At 42.2% G+C, this 19,226-nt stretch overlaps 1 pseudogene; it reads right to left on the bottom strand.

Moving 5' to 3' along the window:
- Nucleotides 1–2,854: 2,854 nt before the first annotated feature.
- On the bottom strand, nucleotides 2,855–3,450 carry LOC114632612 (annotated as a pseudogene).
- Between the last annotated feature and the right edge of the window lie 15,776 nt (nucleotides 3,451–19,226).

Below are 19,226 nucleotides of genomic sequence, written 5' to 3'. Positions count from 1 at the left end.
CTCTCTCTCTCTCTCTCTCTCTCCACACACAGACACACACACACACAAACACACACACACACACACATACTCCTGTATATGGAACCCAACCCAGTGAGATGAACCAGTTGCCAGCCCACCCACTACTATACACTCAAAGTTCCTTCACTCAGGTTCTCTTTCTTCTCTCCTCACTCCCCTGTCCCATATCTGGCTCCTAAAGTGTTGGAAGTGTGGTCCTCTGCAGAAGTACTGGGGCACTTAGCTGCCATCCATCGAACCTCAGCCCTGCCCTTCCCAAGAGCAACAGCAAAGACAGTGATTAGCAGCTCTCCCCAAGGCTCTAAGCGAAAGGGTTCTTTTTCTTTCAAACATGTCACATCTGGCACATCTGCTTTCCTAGCACTGATACATCCCAAGGGGTATAATCAACACCTGGGGCGGGGCTGGGATGCAGGTCTGTACTGACAGAAGCCTGAGCCAGAGAGAGAACGCCCAGAGCAAAACAAGCACATCCACTCCTCCCCAATCCCCTGCTACCCAGTGGCTAAGGTAAGCCCTGTCACTGCGTACCTTTCTGCCCTGCAGCCAACAGTGTCCTTACAGTCCAGACCTACTTCAGGGCACAGAAGACAATACAGCAGTACACTTCACTTTGAGAGACCATGCTATTTGTTGTCCAACCTTAAACTCTCCTGGAATCAGAAGGGAACTGAATTCCGTCGCCCTTCCCGGTGCCCCAAGCTCAGTAGCAACAGTCAGGGAGTCTTGATAGTGTCCCTGCTCTTTGCACCCACTCCCCTCTTAGTTGACCTCATCCAGTCCTTGCCTCTCTCCTGCTCAATCCCTTGAAGCTGGTGGGAAGTCCCACATGTCTATGTGCCCCCAGAGTAGTCTGACAGAACACCAGCCAGCACCTTTGGACGGCTCTTCCCCTTCTTCTCCACAGTCCTACAACTTCTTCCTCCAGACAATCTTCAGTTGGGCTGGACAGCTTCTTCCCAGCAAATGCTTCCCTCTTTGAGCTCATTCCTCTCTGAGAGATCTTCTTTCCTCCACAGCCCTAACCTCTTCCTCTAAAGACTTTCCCCACAAGGTCCTCCTGTGGGGAATTTCTGTTGATAAGCCATTCACTGGACTGCCAGTGGCTTCCTTCTGTCCCCTTTCACTACCCAGATCATTGTCCTTGCCTTGTTACTTCTGTGTTTGTCACTGTCCTGGGTGAATATCACAAAATTCCCATCATGCAGCATTCTAGGGATGAGGAGTGTGCCTTCACTCTAGTGCCTTGTAATATTTAATATCTCCTAAATTCAATAAAATAAGGTGGGACAAATGGGACACAGGCATAGGGCCTACAACCCACTCTCTTATTCAAAAAGATAACCAACACATGCGCTCATGCACACAAACACCCCAAGTCATCCCAAAGATGACTGAGCTTGTCAGAAATAAATCATGTTTGGCTTTCAAATGCAACTGTAATTACACGGTATCTTAACTATCTGTGCAAACTGTCAGAGAAAATATATTGGCAATTCAGAGAAAGAGGTGGGGGAGGCTGGAGCAGCCACCGAACACCACCCCCACCTTCTCTGAAGTCATCCAGAGATAGGACAACATAGAAGGGCAAAGGCGTGCTGGGGCCAGTCCCAAACTTTCTGTGCCTAATGGTTTTTCAGGTGTGATGTGCTGTCACAAGCTCCCAGGGAGGAGGGGACACTTGAGAGGAGCTATATGCATCACTAGACTTGTAAGGTTCTGCAAGCAGCAGCAGGAGGGATTTGGACTGAAGATTCCCTGACCAGGTAGAGTCTGAAGACAGGCATCAGAGAGATTGTTCTCACCTCTGCTTTGAAAATTTTAGCTGAAATCTACCTCCAGATAAAGCTAAACCATTTCAGATCAGTCCAGAAGAACAGGAGACAGTGCTGTTTTAAGTACCCCATCTCAATTTTATAACACATTAATTTATGCAAATAATAAGTCTGTACATCTGAGATTAGGATTCTATTATTTCTTTTTAGTTATGGTTAATGTTTAGCTTAAAATCCTCTATCAGTTTCTTTTTTTTTATGTTTTAAAGGCATTTATTATGCCGAGTACTTAAGCAATTACTCTCATTATTACACAAGAATAATATTTTTATTAAAAGGTAATATTTCATTAACTTAATGCAAAGATCACTCAGAGATTTCAGATGGTCCCAGAGTGATCTATGGCCACAACACACACAGCAATGCAGCCCCTGTATATCCAAAGCTACAAAGATCCACTCATATCAAATGGACCTTGAGGGAATGACTTATCACCAAGTAAATACAAAATTTAAAAATCACTTAACACTAGTGCCCAAATTTAGCTTTTACTTGCTTAAACAAGTCTAAGATAAGGAATTTTACCAAAAAGAACACATTAAAATTAATAACTGTTTCTAATTCATACATAAACCAACATGTTCACCCTTACCACTGAATCAAAACTTACCTAAAAAATATATATATATATATGCAGGAATGCTATGCAAACACGGATATTTGAGACAGACTGACCCTCTCTTCCTACAGTCTATGGATCAAAATGCAAAGGTCCACTCACGCATGTGAAGGACACACGGATTTGAGACTTATTGCTGTTATAGGACTGTCTATACAGACATACACCCAGTGCACACTCTGACACTGTTTCCAGAAAACACATACTTCTCAGCCCCATGTGGTTTCCTTCTTTTAAATAAGCTTTTAAGTAACAAACACAACACCCCACTCTGCAACAGACTGAGCTCTAGACACCAAGAATCTTGTCCATCGCTCCCAGAGTCCATGACACAGTCTTCAGCTTACTCATGAAGTCTAATCATCTCCAGCGTTTTGTCTCAGAAACTGCTTTCCAAGGTAGACGTGGCCATGCTGGTTAAGTTCTCCCTGCTGCCCACTTTACACCGGATGTAGCCATACAGGTTGGCACCCTGCAGCACCACACCCATGATCACCACAGCCAGCCACTTCACTCTGAAGGAAAAGAGGGCACTAAGGGCAAAGATCACCCATAGGACTGGACAGGCATTGAGTCCTAACCAAAAGATTCTTGACTGGGCCTCAGAAATGGTTTTGTTGTCTTGCGGAGTTGACTTTCTGGACTCAAACACCCAATGGCTCTTCCCATCCTCATCGATATGATTCCACCAACGTAGGCCGACCGTTAGTCTACCTGTGACATTCTTCACTGCCCAAAAGTCGCATGACAGCAGCAAGATAATTGTCACCATGCAGGCAATGAAGCTGCTGCTGAGCAGCTCGCAGAGGAGATAGACCACGACCGCACTGACCCGGAAGAACAGGTGGAAGAAGGACGCCACTGGGTGTCTGATTTTGGATTTTCTTGTTCTATTGGTCGCCTCCTCTTCTGCATCAAACAGTGAGATATCTTCAGTCTCATCATTACTGTCCTGCGACAACATGACGACCCAGCACAAACCCCCTCTATCAGTCTCTATGCTTGATAATATCCTTCCCAAACCCACATATGGTTTGAGTGTGGAAAGCCCCCCACCCCCAACAGATTCATGGGTTTGAGCATTTGGGCCTAAGCTGATGGTCCTGTTTGGGTAGCTTGTGGAACCTTTGGGTCATAAGGTCTAGCCTGTAGAAGGGTATAGCCTGGGTCTGCATCTGGCACAGCTCTGCTTCTTGTTGGCCATTGTGATGTGAGGGATCCCAGAAGCATGTTCTGCCACCCATCATGCCTTCTCTGCCATGATGAACTGAAGTCTTCGGGCCAAAGCACATTCTTCCTCCCTTAGGTTGCTTCTGTCAAGTACTTAGTCACAGAGATGCAAAGGTGACGAATGGACCATGAACTGTGGAACTATCCTGTCTCATAGACACAGAAGTGACTGATGCATGAACCAACCCTGCCCTAGTTGCTCTCCCCTTTCCTGGGTTGGACACAGTCTCTCAACCATTTCAGGCCACCTTTCACATAAATCTTTCTCTCTTCTGTGATTTTGGAGAAACTGGATTAATGGATTTCAGAATGGCCTCAAAGAGGTGTTGACCATATTTCCATTCAAAGAAAGAATGGTGTAAACCAGAGCAGTGGGAGAGAAGAACAGATGGCATGGGGCTAAGCCCAAGGGTCAAGGCCTACAGTCTTACCCTGAGAGAGCAAAGGGGTCAGAGAAGGAGAGAGAGAGAGAAGAAAGAAGCAGTGATTTCCCCTGGTTTCTTCAGCCACCCTTGCCAGTCTGGATTTCAGATTCATCATCTGAGTTACTCATAAGCCACAAGTCAAAGAAATATGTTGTCAAAGGCTGAGGGGGGAAATCACACCAGGAATGTAACTAAGTCAACGGAGTGGACCCCCCAGTACCACTCAAACAAAATATGTTGATTTAGGTCTGTAATCCTAGTACTCAAGGTCACCATCCTTAGCTACACAGTAAGTTCAAAGCCAGGTTGAAAAGCATAAGATCCGATCTCAACAAACAAATAAGCAAAGAAAATATCCTGCCAAGAATCATTTATCAAGAAATAATTTACAGGGGATAGAGATGTGGTTCAGAGCTTAAGAGCACTCACAGGAGGAGGACTTGAGTTCAGTTCCCTACACCTATATTGGGCTCGCCTGTGATTCCAGCTCCCCTGGGGGATCTAACGCCTCTCTGCCTTCCTTCCATTGGGTACCTGAATTCCTGTGCACAAATATAAATGCAGACATAGTCACAAAATATACATAATTTTAAATATAAATATTTTTAATGGATTTAGTTAGTTTGTGTGTACCTGTGTGTAGGGGATGCCAGTGACTTTGTGGACAAGAGAAGAAAAAAAGCTGTTTCAGAAATAAACATTATTGCATGTGGAAGGAGAAGGCACAGCCTTTCCCTGAAGATAATAGAATAGACAGTGCTCATTCTCTAGGATGCTTCGGGACAGCTCATGTTTACATCTCCCCAGAGCTTCCTGACCTAGCCTACTAATAAGACAATAACAACAACCTACACTCTCAGAAAAAAAAAACTCACATATTTTTGGTTTTTTTTTTTCTGAGACTATATACTCCTAATGTAAAAAAGACTTCTTAAACATAAAATGGTAGCCTCCATTTCTCTACTAACACCTGGACAAATGCTATTTGCTTCAATACCCCAGATGTCTCTCATGATCCACAAATCTCTTGATCAACGGTATCTGATTCTTTTTACCTTTCTCACAAGCCCTATTTTATTGTGATTTAATGATTACTGTTGCATGCATATATGTTCAAGAATGGGTGCCAAACCACACTGTGACAATCAGAGGAGAATTTCCTGGGGTTGGTTCTCTCCTTCCATATATGGGTTCCAAGAATCTACCCACTGAGCCACCTCATCAACCCATAAGTTCTATTTTAATGATTCTCTTTTAAAAAGTAAGTATCTCATTCTCTTAGAGTTGAGCTTCAGGAGGCTCCCTAACTACTCTCTGAGTGGCCACCCTGCCTATGGGCTGAAGTAGCGTGACAGTCACATGACTGACAAAGATCAGAGAGGCAAGAGAAATTATTTCCTCTCATCCCTAAGGTGGCACAGTCTGCCCATTTTCCTAGGCAGTTATTTGTATGTTGTGTGAAGCAGTACAGGAGATACTGCTTATCAAAGATAAGTTTATCCCAGTTTATCAAAGATAGAGCTAGTGCTCTGTCAGCTGATAACAAACTCCCAGGTTCCCAACCACCCAGCATTCCTGAGCTCCAAACATGGCTGGGCTGAGATTTTTTTTGACCCGTCCCTACAGAGTCATGAAATCCAGTTATAAGGCAAACAAGGCCGTGTTTGTCCCATAAAACCACCGTGTGTGAGCTAATTAAATGACATCATAAAACAGGGAGATAAACGCAGACAGCAGGAAGCCTGCCTAGGGATAGAGATGGGATCAGATGGGTGACTGAAACAAAGGCATGCTGGGAAAATTGGGAGCGAACTTTCGTTCCCAAACTCAATATACTCCAGAAGCTTTTGACAAAAAACAAGTGAGGGGTGAGGGAAAGGAAGGTCTGGAGATGGAGAAAAGTTGCACCAGACCCAGATCAGGCAAACGGGATCTTTCTACTCTTAGCGCATCCACTCATGAAGATTCGGATAGAACAGCTAAGCACATCGGCGAATGAGCATAGCCCTATACAGTAGTGTGCATGACAAATCCCACACGATCGTCTTCCAACCCATCCCGCTACTGAGTTAGGCATCTTCTTCTGAAAACTAACCTAGGGAAATTTCCTCTACCTTAAGCCACCCCTGTGCCCCGGTGACCTCTGTGCACCCTGAGAAGGGAACATACTCATTGCTTCCTCTACATGGAACCCATTAAGGATGTCACAAGACACAGCTCATATTATTATCTGGTTACACAATCCAGAGCTCTGTCAGTACAGTGGAAAGAGAAGTCCATAGATGACGCCCAAACAATAGAAACTCACAGAATTCCCAGATTTAGCTGAAAATTTAGTTTCATTTGTAGATTCCATTAGGAAAGAGATGTGGGTCCCTGGGGCACCTTCCGCCTGTGCCTTCTTCCCTTCCTGGGCAATCCACATCAGGCATCTCTTCTCTCTGCTGCATTCACGCATCTTACTCAGAGAAACTCTATTTCTCCTTCCTATAATCTATTCCAAAGGTCTTGATTGGTATTAGGAAAAGGTGGGGCTGAGGAGGAGGCCAGAATTAGTAAGACAAATTTAAGCAACCTGTCATTCATTCACTGAGCTATTCACTCACTCACTCACTCACTCACTCACTCATTCAGCAGACAGTTACTAAGGGTCTACAGTGTGTAAAGTGCAGTCTAGGAACTGAAGTCATGAATGTGAGCCAGCCTAGCCCTGACCTTGAGGAGTGCACAGATCCTTGGGCAAGGCAAACAAAACAGGACCATGGTATCCTGAACTGCCACCGGCCTCGACTTTCCCCCATTTCCCAGTGAGTTCCTTTTTCCTGTTGAATGTGCAGCTAGCTGGAGCCCTGAATTGCCTGGACACCCAGGATCTTTGCCTGGCTCCACCCTGACTCCATGGGCAGTTCTGGACAAGTCGTGGACTCAGTTTCTCTACCTGGGAAGCGGAGGAGGCACCCACTGACTAGCTCTCAACTTCACAGAGCAGCTTGGTGATTAATAGGTTAATGTCCGTGGGAGGCTTTGAGCTCTTGGGATGAAAGACACCCTAAAGCCCTGACTCTATTGGAAACTCTGCCCAACCAACAAGATACCCCGAAACCAGAAAGGGGCCTTTGATCATTTATTAAGGGTTGCCTTTGGAAGAATGAAGTACAGGGACTGAATTAAAACTGCAGCAGGAATTACGGTGGCGGAGGTGGGGTGGGGGTGAAAAAAAAAAAGACTTTCTGGCTCCTGGGTGGAGCCTCTTCCCTGGGCTTGTTTTCTCACCCTTTACCTATCTATACAAAGGGGTTTTCTGGACCATTCCAGAAGCTTCTTTTGGATGCCTTACAGTCAACTCTATATTACAAAGCCACCAGCCAATACATAGGTACACAGGAAGCACCAAGGGGAGCAGAGTGTATTGAAAACATAACAATGAAAACTTTTCATGTTTAACAAACTTAAATGTGCTTTAAAGGTTAGATAATTTATCTCAAAAAAAATCTACCAGGCATTTATTATGAAGAGAAACGATAAATATTAAGATTAAAGTTTGGATTTATAGACTCAGGCTTAAGTTTGACTACCATTTATCTGTTATAGAATATCAAGGAAGTAGTTTAAATTTAAATACCCCGAGCCTCAGTGTAATCATCTGTAATAAAATGATAACATTAACGATTCTAACACCATAGAACATTAAAGAGATTAAATTAGAAATTTTTGATACTACCAAGAGTTGGTAAGGATGCTCAACAGGATGTTCACATGTCCTGGCCGGAGTGAGTGGTACAAACTACTATGGCAGACAACATGGAAGGCAACCATTCCTGAGTAAACTTGAATTTTTACATACTCTACAATGTGGATGCTCCACCACTATGTTCATATCCTGCAAAGCACAGGCACAGGCACGTGGCGATAAGATGTATGCCCCAAGTATCCAGTCAGTGTGTCTTCCAACAGATTAAAAACTGGGAAGCAGGCAGATGCCTTCTTCTGCAGAAAGTCCCATGGTTTGCTGCAGTGAAATACACCCTGCCATGAAAACAAGCAGATTCCAGCTGCGTGCACACGTGGATGACTCTCATAACAAGACCTTGAGTAAGACATGGAAGACACAAGAGAACAGTTTGAGTGGATTCATATAAAATTCACAAGACAGGCAAGATGGCATTGTGCACGGTACTAACCATGAAGAGATCTCATAACAAGACCTTGAGTAAGACATGGAAGACACAAGAGAACAGTTTGAGTGAATTCATATAAAGTTCACAAGACAGGCAAGACGGCACTGTGCACGGTACTAACCATCCATGAGAAGAATCCAGGCAAGTGATCACGAAGGACAGGATACTTACTTCAGGGAAAAGGAAAAGATTGCAATCAGAAGAGAGATTCAGGCTGCTTTAAAGGTATTTTCATTTATTTACTTTTATCATCCTGGCATTTATGTTTCCCTTTGTCGCATTATTTGTTACGGTGCACACATATTCTTTGTGTGCTCGCCTGAGTATGTGTCACACCACAGTCTAAACATGTGAAGAATTTAATTAGGTTACAAATATAAAGTATATAAAATATCTTAGTACCTACTAAATTCTCAATAAATTGTTAGCTAGAATAGTCACTATTTACCTAAGTTATCTGTACCATACCTTCCCTCTACGAGCCATACATGTGACCGTGTACTTAATGATTATTGATTTATTTGGTCAGCCATTTTTGTTTGTTTGTTTTTAAAGATAAGGTGTCTCACATATCTCAGGTTGGCCTTGAACTCATCTGTCACTATGTAGTCAAGGGTAGTCTTGAACTCCTGATCCTCCTGTCTCCACCTCCCAACTGCTGATATTAAAGATGTTTGCCACAGCACCTGGTTTTGCGCATGACTGGGGACGGAACTCCTGGATTTATGCACTGTAGGCAGGTTTTTGTTGTTGTTGTCGTTGTTGTTGTTGTTGTTGTTTTTCCAAGCCACATCTCCACCCCATGTTTAATATTTATAATAAATATTTGTAGATCACCTACTATGGGCTGCACACTGAACTCTATCAAAGGAGCTCACTGAATGATCTAAACATACTCAGGGTAAGTCCAGCTTCTCTTCAGATACAAGAAGCCATCAAGTCTCCGGGGCTGTTAACTTTCTCAACAATGACAAAATTGCACACAGAGATTTGTGTCCTGCAGGAATTACCAACTACATGGCTGACCTAGTCCACAGCTTGGTACAATTCACTCAGCTAATATTCACATCATGCAGCACCGTATCACAACTGCCACACCTTCAATTAGAGCCTAGACAAGGGGGCTAATGAAGAAACACACACACACACACACCTGTACCCCCTACCCCACCCCCACCCCCACTCCCGCTCACCCTACTTCAACCCACCATCTCAGCTTAAGGGCACAAAATACATTATGACCCTGGGCCTTCGTTTACATGTAACAAACAGAGGTCAATTTATTTCTAAATCACTTTTTTTACAGCTCTATTGAACTATTTGCCACATTATTTATACGTTAATGGGCCAGGCCCCTCTGGGAAGCTCCCCGTCTAATAAATAACGTACCAAATCATTAAGCAAGGTGATAAAATCAAAGCCATTTAAAAATACATCAACCTGCGTTCCCTTCCAGTGAAATAAGCTCCAGGGGACCAAGGAGGGAAGGGGGAAAAAACATCTTCTATTACCGAGTTTGGTCAGGTGTGAGGTTTTCTTTTTCCAGGGCTTGAGATAAAAATCAGAGCCGGGAGACTGACATAACCAGGCTGCTTAGCCATATCCTCATCAGCTGAGATAAAGGACATAGATAAACTGTTATAACAGGGATGGTTGGGAGTAAGCTCCAGGCTAGAGGAAGCAGGAGCACCCGATTCTCCTGCACACCTGCCACTTAGGGCTATCTAGGACAAGCACAGAAGCCAAACTGGGCAAATGAAATTATGTCCCATGGCCAGGAGTTGACAATTGAAACAAAAATCCTCTGAAGGCTTCCTCTTGCTACCTGCATTCTGTCCCCAAGAATCTCAGTATTTATGATTAGTCTGAGTCACAGGGAAGAATGATAATGATGATTACTCTGGTCCCCCCCACACACACACTTCCCACCCCTCACCCAAAGGCTTGCCAAACACTTCCTTGCCATCAACCTACTCAGAAAACACATGCAAAGCCAGCACAGCAGAGAGAGAATGTGGGCTGGGAGACTCATCCCAGAAATCCCTAAGGAACCCCTTCCGAGTGATTCAGGGTGTTCTATTCAAGGAGGTCTCTGTGGGTAGATACCAGCTTTAAATGTTGTAAGAAAGATCTGGAAAGGTCACCCCTTGGTGAGAAAGGCAAGACTCAATCCCCATGGCTCTGCCTCTGACTAAAACCTATGCAGCAATACAACTGAAAGGCAGAGCAAGCATACAAACAGAGGGCGTGCAGTGTACAGAACCATCAGCTGGATGGGGAAGCTTAGATACAAACACAGCAAACATTACATTTAGTCCTAATAAGAGCCTTGAGAAGTAATTTGTGTATCTGGAGAAACCAAAATCTCCAAGAGAATCTCAGGTCATAGAACACACAAATACATCTCTACTGGAACCACAGGCTTGTTGGCAAAACACTGTTTTAAATCACAGTGTGGAGGGGCGTTGACTTTTCAGACTTGTTCAGAAAGAAGACTCACCAATGGACAAAGAAAGAGAGCAAGAGAAGCAGAAGTGCCAGGTAAAATACAAAATGTTCTTGGGGAAATATTGAATGAGACACACACTGAAAATATTTGTTGTTATCTAAAAGTTGAGTTTCACTTGTTGCCTGTATTTTGTTGGCCAAATAAGCTAACCTCTAAAGCACCCAACTCTTAAATCTTTTTGTTTTGTTTTTTAAATTAAATTTTCTTCATTAATGCATTTATTTATTAATGTTGCATCCCCCTCCTCTCCTCCCACCTTCACAAGCCCCTCTCTCCATTACCCTTTTCCCTTCTCAGAAACACACCTCAGCAACAAAGATAGACATTACCTCAGAGTAAAGGGTTGGAAAAAGTTTTCCAAGCAAACAGACCCAAGAAGCAAGCTGGAGTAGCCATTCTAATATCTGTTAAATATACTTTCAATCAAAATAATCAAAAGGCATGGGGAAGGACACTTCATTTTCATTTTCCATTTTCAAAGGAAAAATCCACTATGATGACATCTCAATTCTGAACATCTGTGCCCCCCAAAAATGCAAGGGCACCCATATTTGTAAAATAAACATTACTAAAACTTAAATCACACATTGAACCCTACACATTAATAGTGGAAGACTTCAGCACCCAACTCTCACCAGTGGACAGGTCATTGAGACAGAAACTAAACAGAGAAATAATAAAACTAACAGATGTCATGAATCAAATGGACCTCACAGATATCTACAGAACATTTCTCCCAAACACAAAGCAACTTACCTCCTTCTCAACACCTCACAGAACCTTCTCTAAAATTGACAATATAGTTGATCACAAAACAAATCTCACCAGATACAACAAAACTGAAATAACCATTGCATCTTATCAGATCATCATGGATTAAGGCTGGTCTTCAACAACAACAGCAGAAAGTCTACACACTCAGGGAAACTGAATAACTCTATACCCAATGACCACTGAGTCAAAGAAGAAATAAAGACTTTCTAGAATTCAATGAAAATGAAGGCATGACATACCCAAACCTATGAGACAAAATGAAAGCAGTGCTAAGAGGAAAGTTCATAGCACTAAGTGCCTTCATAAAGAAATAAGAGATTTCATACTAACAACTTAACAGCATACCTAAAAACTCTAAAACAAAAAGAAGCAAACACATTCAAGAGGAGTAAATGGCAGGAAATAATCAAACGTGACTGAAATCAATAAATTAGAAACAAAGAATAATATAAAAAAACAACCAAAATCTTGGTTTTTTTTGGGAAAATCAACAAGAGAGACAAACCCTTAGCCAAACTAAAAGACAGAGAGACAGTATCCAAATCAACAAAATCAGAAATTAAAAGGGGCATATAACAGACACTGAAGAAAACCAAAGAAAGATTAGGTCTTATTTCAAAACCTGTACTCAACAAAACTGAAAACTCTGAACAAAATAGTGGATTTCCTTGATAGAACCACTTACCAAAGTTAAATCAAGATTAAAGCAATTTAAATAGTCCTCTAAGCCCCAAGGAAATAGAAGCAGTCATTAAAAATCTCCCAACCAAAAGAAGCTTAGGACCAGATGGTTTTAATGAAGAATTCTACCAGACATTCAAAGAAAAACTAACGCCAATACTCCTCAAACTATTCAACAGAATAGTTTGAATAGAAACAGAAGGAAAATTGACAAACTCATTCGGTGAGGTTACGACTCATGACCTGAGTAAAGATATAGATGGGGGAGGGGGAACAGGCTTCCAGAAAGATGAAAAATAAATTTGTTTTGTTGGTGCAGATAGTTCAATACTGGGAAATCAAAGATCAAACAAATGATCCCGGGCACTCTCAGCTATAAGGAGGGTCCTAATGAATAGAAGGCTTGGACTTGGTGCAGTGGAACAGAAACACCTAGACAAAACAAAACAAACAACTTGTTTTCTTAACCAGAGAATTTAGTTCACACCACATGATGCCCATGTTCTCCTGCATGGGAGGCAAAGTGCATGGTGCCCACTTCTACTGACTGCCACCCTAGTACTACCATCTCTTCCCATCCTTCAATCTGTCCCATCCCCAACTCTACAAAGTGTTCTTATCCCCTTTACTAACTTGTTAGCATTGAACATCACTCTGCAACCTACTCCATGTGTAGTTTAAAAAATGAACAAAAAAAAAATGAACAAAACATCACTTTCTATTCTCTCAGATGACTTTTCAGTCTTTTTCAATCTTTTGTTTTTTTCATTTTTCCTGTAAGGTAAGTAGTCCTAAGATTGCACCTTTGGTCTTCTCTCTGGGTGCTTTTCTACTTTTACTTTTCTGAGACAGCCCTAATACATTCCAGACTAGCCTAGAACTCACAATCTTTCTGTCTCATTCTCTGAAGTATGGGAATTGCAGGCATGTGCTACACTTGGCCTATTCCATTCTATATATTCTGCTCTACACTTGGCCTGGTCCGTTCTGTGCAGATAGTTCGATATTCCGTTCCTATTCTGCTTTTGAATGTAATGTGTGTTAATGATCATTGCCTGATACTCATGTTCCATCCTACACATCTCCATGTACTACACCAGGAGTCATGCCTCTTAATCCTCTTTTCCTTTCTTGAGGAGGTTAAAATATTGTATTTACCTAATACTTACAGGGTTTAAAGAAATTCCTTCGTGTACATCATTTAAATTATCCTCCCTTCTTTGAACTCCCAACTTTTTCTGTACTTCTTTCATGGAACATATTCCCAAGCTTACTACTCTACTGAGTTAGTGGGTTTTATTCCTTTCATACATCAATTATCCTTATTGGTTTGCATGAGCTACTATATCAAAATAACACAAGCTAGGTAGAAATGTATTCTTTTCCAGTTCTGGAGAATAGAGAAATCCAAGGTCAAGGTCCCTTCCAAACCCCAACAGGGACATCTGCTGTGCAAGCTTCCCCAGAGGCTGTTGCATCACTGAAATCTTAAGCATTCCCCAGTCTCAAAATTTATCACCTAGATCTTTGCCTCTCTCTTAACATGACAAGCTCTTTGTCTTAAAGATGGTGATCACTTCTTATTCTGCAGCAAGTAGCCTAATGTGTTATTTATAGTGGATATTTTTTAAATGTGTGTTGAACTGGGTATCGTGTCACACACTTGTGGGGGCTACCAAAAGTTCAAGGATAATGAGGGCTAGCTGCATAGTGAGGGTCAAGTCTGCCAGGGTTACCAAGCAAGGAAAAGATAGTTGTTGAATAAATGAAAACTCCTTCCCCCCTCTCTTCTAAATTTACTAGGATAAGAAAGGAAGAGCCCCTAGATTATATACTCAAGTAGTTGGTGCCAGCTAAGTGGTGGTGTGCTTGCTGTTCTGTGCTGCATAGACAGCCATGAGGACAGGAAGAAATGGAGAGATGCAAAAACTCTCCTTAATACTTTGTCCCATCCCAACCCCCAAACACTGTTGTCACCACCCACTCCCGCTCCACTGATCCAAGAGATGACCTGCCTAAGGTTTCCCAAGAGAAAGCCCAAACTATTGGAGAGCTATAATTTCCTCTGAGGTTGTAACTGCTTTGTCCAGCTACAAGAAGCCTAGACCTGGTTGAAATTGAGTCAGGGCTCTCCAGTGAGAAAGAACATCAGAGCTTCTACTTCCTATCTAAATGGCTGTCGTCAACTCCCAGTTATCTGGGTTAGGAACAATGTTGTATCGATATACTTTGCCGGGAAAGCAGCGAGATTCGAAGGCATTGAATGTCTTCTCCGTTACTCCCGAAGTCATTCTGAGACCAGGAGTTGGGATAGAATGGTTGAATCTTAAAATTCTTGCTAATAAACATATTAGTTGACTCTTGTCATGAAACTTTGCTCAACTTTTGGAAGGTGCTGACAAAAAGAATTCCAGACATCTGTGCTTGAAAATTCCAGAACCATGTTAATCGATAGACTATGGCAGAAGTCCTGAGGCTGGGCACTTTCACCTAAATATCTAGGTCTGATTTAGCTTCTGACATCTTCAGGTGGATAGGGGTAGAGGAGCCTCCTCCAGTGGCCACCATCCAGTTGATGTGATACCTGTAAGTAAACAGGACCCATGACCAGTAAGTCTAGAACTGCTTTCTCCTCATTTGGACTCAGTTCTTCATACAGAGACAGGTCAAAACATCTAACCGATTAGAAGTCCCCTTCATCTCCCAAAAAGGTGACCCCGATGGTTACCAAAACTATGTTAAACAGATTCAGGAAATGACTCTTACAGCTCATGCTGAAGGAAGTCAGAAAGAGGTTTCTGGGAAGAGGTGAAAAGCACTATACCATGCCTGCAACATTATGAACAGTGGTGGTAGCACCTGTAGACTTACTGAAAATGCTGAATTGAAGGCTGGGTGTGAAGATCAGTGGTAGCATGCTTGTCTAGCAAGTGCAGGTACCTGCGTTTGAGTCTCAGCAACACACACACACACACACAAACACACAAACACAGCAGAATGCTGGATACACACACAGCAGAATGCTGGATACACACACACACAGCTGAATGCTGGATACACACACACACACACAAACAGCAGAATGCTGGATAGTACACAGAGTAGCAATGTGCATTTTAATAAGACTCCAGGTAACCGACATGCTCATGAAGCTTTCAGAAACACTGGTAAAAAGATTTAGGTTACGTTTAACAGTTGTGTAACCTTGAACAAGTTCTTTGGCTACTTTATAGCTCAGTTTCCTCACCTGTAAAGTGAGGGTGGCAGTGGAATCTCTTCATAGACTTTAGTCACCATATGTGAAGTCCTGAGAATGAGGACCAGCATGAAGTAGGTGTGCAATGCGTGGGAGCCATGGATATTGTTGTGTTGGATGCACTACTCTATGGCAAAATGACTGAGCTCACATGGTAAGAGAGGAAAAGAATAGAGATATTCACATGCTTGTGCACATAATGGACAGACAGAAGATTCTTGATCGCTAGGTAATAGCTCTTTTGATTGTTAGTGAAATCTTCAGCAGTGGGAGAACCAGCTAAGTTTGAACTCTAAGGCTAGTGATTGGCATTCACATGGTGAATTTATTAATGTGTACTATTGCCTGGCACTAGAAATATAGACGTGACCAAGATAGATAATATCCCCACTGATGCTACAGCAGGGAGCACGGATGAGGTGTCTAGAACAGAGATAAGTGAAGGCCTGTTGGTATATTATCATGTTGACAACCCAATTATGGAACCTTGGAGATTTTGTTTGACTCCATGTTGCTTATTAAGATGAGAGTTGTTCTGACTCTCCTTCCTTCATGTCTACTAGCCAGTGGGTGAGCACAGCTGCAGATGGCTGAGCCTGCTATGGGGCAGGTGGTAGCCATCTTTGGAGCTAGACTCCTCCACTTCCCTTCAGGGCAGGGAGATCTAGTAGGTCAGCTGGCTATTCATCCTAGCTATCTGGAATTTCCTTTCTGAAGTGCCAATCTTATTTGACCTCTGCTTAAAGTCCTCTCTTGGTTCACAAGGCCATTTATATTCTAGCCTCAAATGATTTGACAATCTCATTACAAATTACTACCCACCTTCAGTATGTACCTGGAGCCCAATTACACAAATGGCTGAAAACTGGGTCTCTCTTCAGAACTGTTCTGTTCCCTACCCAACTTCTGGTTCTTTTTAAATGTAATATTTTCATTGTCATACTTTAGAAATTATGAAATTTTGGATTGTATTCTCACTGTTAAGGTTTAAGAGAATATCAGTACCAGATGAAACTTTTTATACTGTTTTGTTTTGTTTTGTTTTGTTGAGACAGGGTTTTTGTGTGTAGTCCCTGCTGTCCTGGACTCTCTATGTAGAATTGGCAGGCCTCAGACATACAGAGATCCACCTGCTTCTGCCTCCCGAGTGATGGGATTTTAGACATGTGCCACCACATCTTGTTTTTATATCTTTAAACATTGTTTTTAATCCTTGTTTCATTGAACTCTGATCAGAGAATATTAGTTACAATGTTTCTGCACCCTGTTAATATCTTCTTTGTTACCTAGTATTTGATGGGTTTAGTAAGCAGATGCTGAAGAGGAAAATTCATTTTCTATTATGTGAGTTTAGTGTTACCATTAGAACAGTCTACTGGGGATGTTTTTAGGCTATGTGCTGACAGTGCATGCTGAAGTTCATTCCTTATGTACAACTGTCTATGTCTACTTGCTAAGCTCTGTTTCTTACTGTCTTTGTGAAATTGGGCAAGTTCCTAAACTTACATTTTTTTCTGACATTTAGTGTGTGTGTGTCTGTGTGTGTGTCTGTGTGTCTGTGTATGTGTGAGAGACAGCATGCCACAGCCTGTGTGTGGAGGTTAGAGGAATTTTGAAAGTGTCAGTATTCTTTAACCATGTGGATCCCAGGAGCCAAACTCAGTTTGTCAGTCTTAGAGACAAGTACCTTCACGTCCTGAGCCATCTTGTCAGCTCACTGGCCAATATTTTTTTTTGGTCTGATAGAAAGTAATATAATAATAATGATAATAATAATAACAATATAACCATTCACATTTAAACCAGATACTTAGCTTTTCCCTCTCAGTACTGAAGATTGAACACAGAGTCCTCTACTTGCTTGCTCTGTATCATCAACCTTCTTTTCATTCTCTAGTTTTGAGACCAAGTCTCCCTAAATGGCTGTCCTTGAACTTGTGACCCTCCTGCCTCAGCCTCCATGGGGACTAGGATTCCATTGTCACCAGGCCTGGCTGATCTAAGCACTCTACATTTACTGATTCATCAGTCCCTGACAGCCTTACATTGTAGCATTGCTGTGAGGATTAAATGAATTAACACATAGTTCTTCAAACAGTGTCTGCTAGTAGTATAAACTATTTTCAATGTTTTTAGCACTAATGTTAACAACAGTAAAACAGCTTTTCCATGGGCCAACATATTAGACCAACAATATTATCCCTCTCCATGGAATGTCTGTTTCCTCTTCCCTGTGTGGCACATCCCTGTGTTGTCTCCCCCAAAGATCAACTCTGTATGTTTCCATGCATGGAATAAGTCACCTCTGCTATGCATGTTGTCATAGCTCTCTCAGGCCCCCTAAGTACCATACTTCCTCTAAGGCATGGAAAACAGTACTTGAGTGCTTATCAATCCTTCCAGGCCTCAGGCCCTCCCAGGTCAAGATCCTATCTGTTCTACTTTATCTCACTAAAGTTGGTTCTACCATGAGAAACACAGAAGGTTCTAAATAAATGTTTTCTGAATGAATAATTGAAGGTTTGGCTGAATGATTAGCTGTTTCAGGAGAGACCTTAAAACAAAAGTTCCAGGGGCCAACAAGTTTAGGTTGTCAAATAATCCAGTTATCTTCTGTCCTGCATCTCCTACCCCTAGGCAGCTGCAGGGGCTTCCCATCTGCACTTAGCCTAGACTACATCTCCTGCCAAACACTCCCCAATCCCCCCTCTCCTTATAGACACACCACTCACTTCTGGCGGCGACAGAAATAAAGAGGATTACATCATTTGTTACAACAAAATGCTTATTATAGTAATAAGTATAATTAGCATTAGACAATTACAATAATAACACATTTCCTTGATGCAAAGGTACTTTTTTTAAAACAGGTTTATTTAATGTACCCCTACCCCCTTAAGGAAAAATAAAAAACAGCTCTTTGGGGGAAGAGCAGAGGCCTCTCTCATTCTGCTAAGATGCTATCTTAACGAAGGAACATTATTCTCAAAGCCCATAAAATAGAAGATTCCCTTCAAGCAAGATCTCTCTTGCACTCCCTCTGGTTTCCCTGGGGAAAAGAAAACCTTGTGTCTCTCTTTCGAGGGATTGGGAGACCTAAATGAAGGATACAAAAAGGAGCCCAGGGAGAGGCAAAAGAAAGAGAATCTTCTCAAATGCCTGGGCTCAAAATCAGGTAAGACTGTGTCCTACCTTTTTTTCCTGGGTCTGGGAGGGCAGGAAGGGAAAAAGCAGAGGTATTTGAGGTGTTTTTCTTAGCTGTTTTAGGAGTGTGAAATCCCCAGAATAAGATGTCACAGAGGCCTGGGAGCAAACTGTATTCCAATATAATGAACATGTTCATAGCATGCATGAATTTTATCTATTCCAATGTAACCACACTAGGCAGGTGTACATAAATGAAATATGGCTAGTTATCTCCTGCTTTGTCCAAGAGGTACTTGGGAGGAGCTGACAATGATATGCAGTATAAAGTTTAAAGTATTTAAGTAATTGAGAAACTGGGATTTACATAGATAGTTTTTAAAACCCCGTTGCATGTACACAGAAACTGATACACTCCACATATAGACAGGTACACATTTATACAGACACATGTCCAACTCTTAGTAAGCTCTCAGTAAACACTTGTTGATCTAATGAAACAATCCCACCCACCCACCCCAAAGACAAGGAAATATGAGCATAAGTAGCTCAGA

The sequence above is a fragment of the Grammomys surdaster genome, unplaced genomic scaffold (genome assembly GCF_004785775.1).
Source record: "Grammomys surdaster isolate TR1022 unplaced genomic scaffold, NIH_TR_1.0 374, whole genome shotgun sequence".
Taxonomy (NCBI): domain Eukaryota; kingdom Metazoa; phylum Chordata; class Mammalia; order Rodentia; family Muridae; genus Grammomys; species Grammomys surdaster.
Note: the sequence above shows the minus strand (reverse complement) of the source record. Positions and strands in the feature narration are given on the sequence as shown.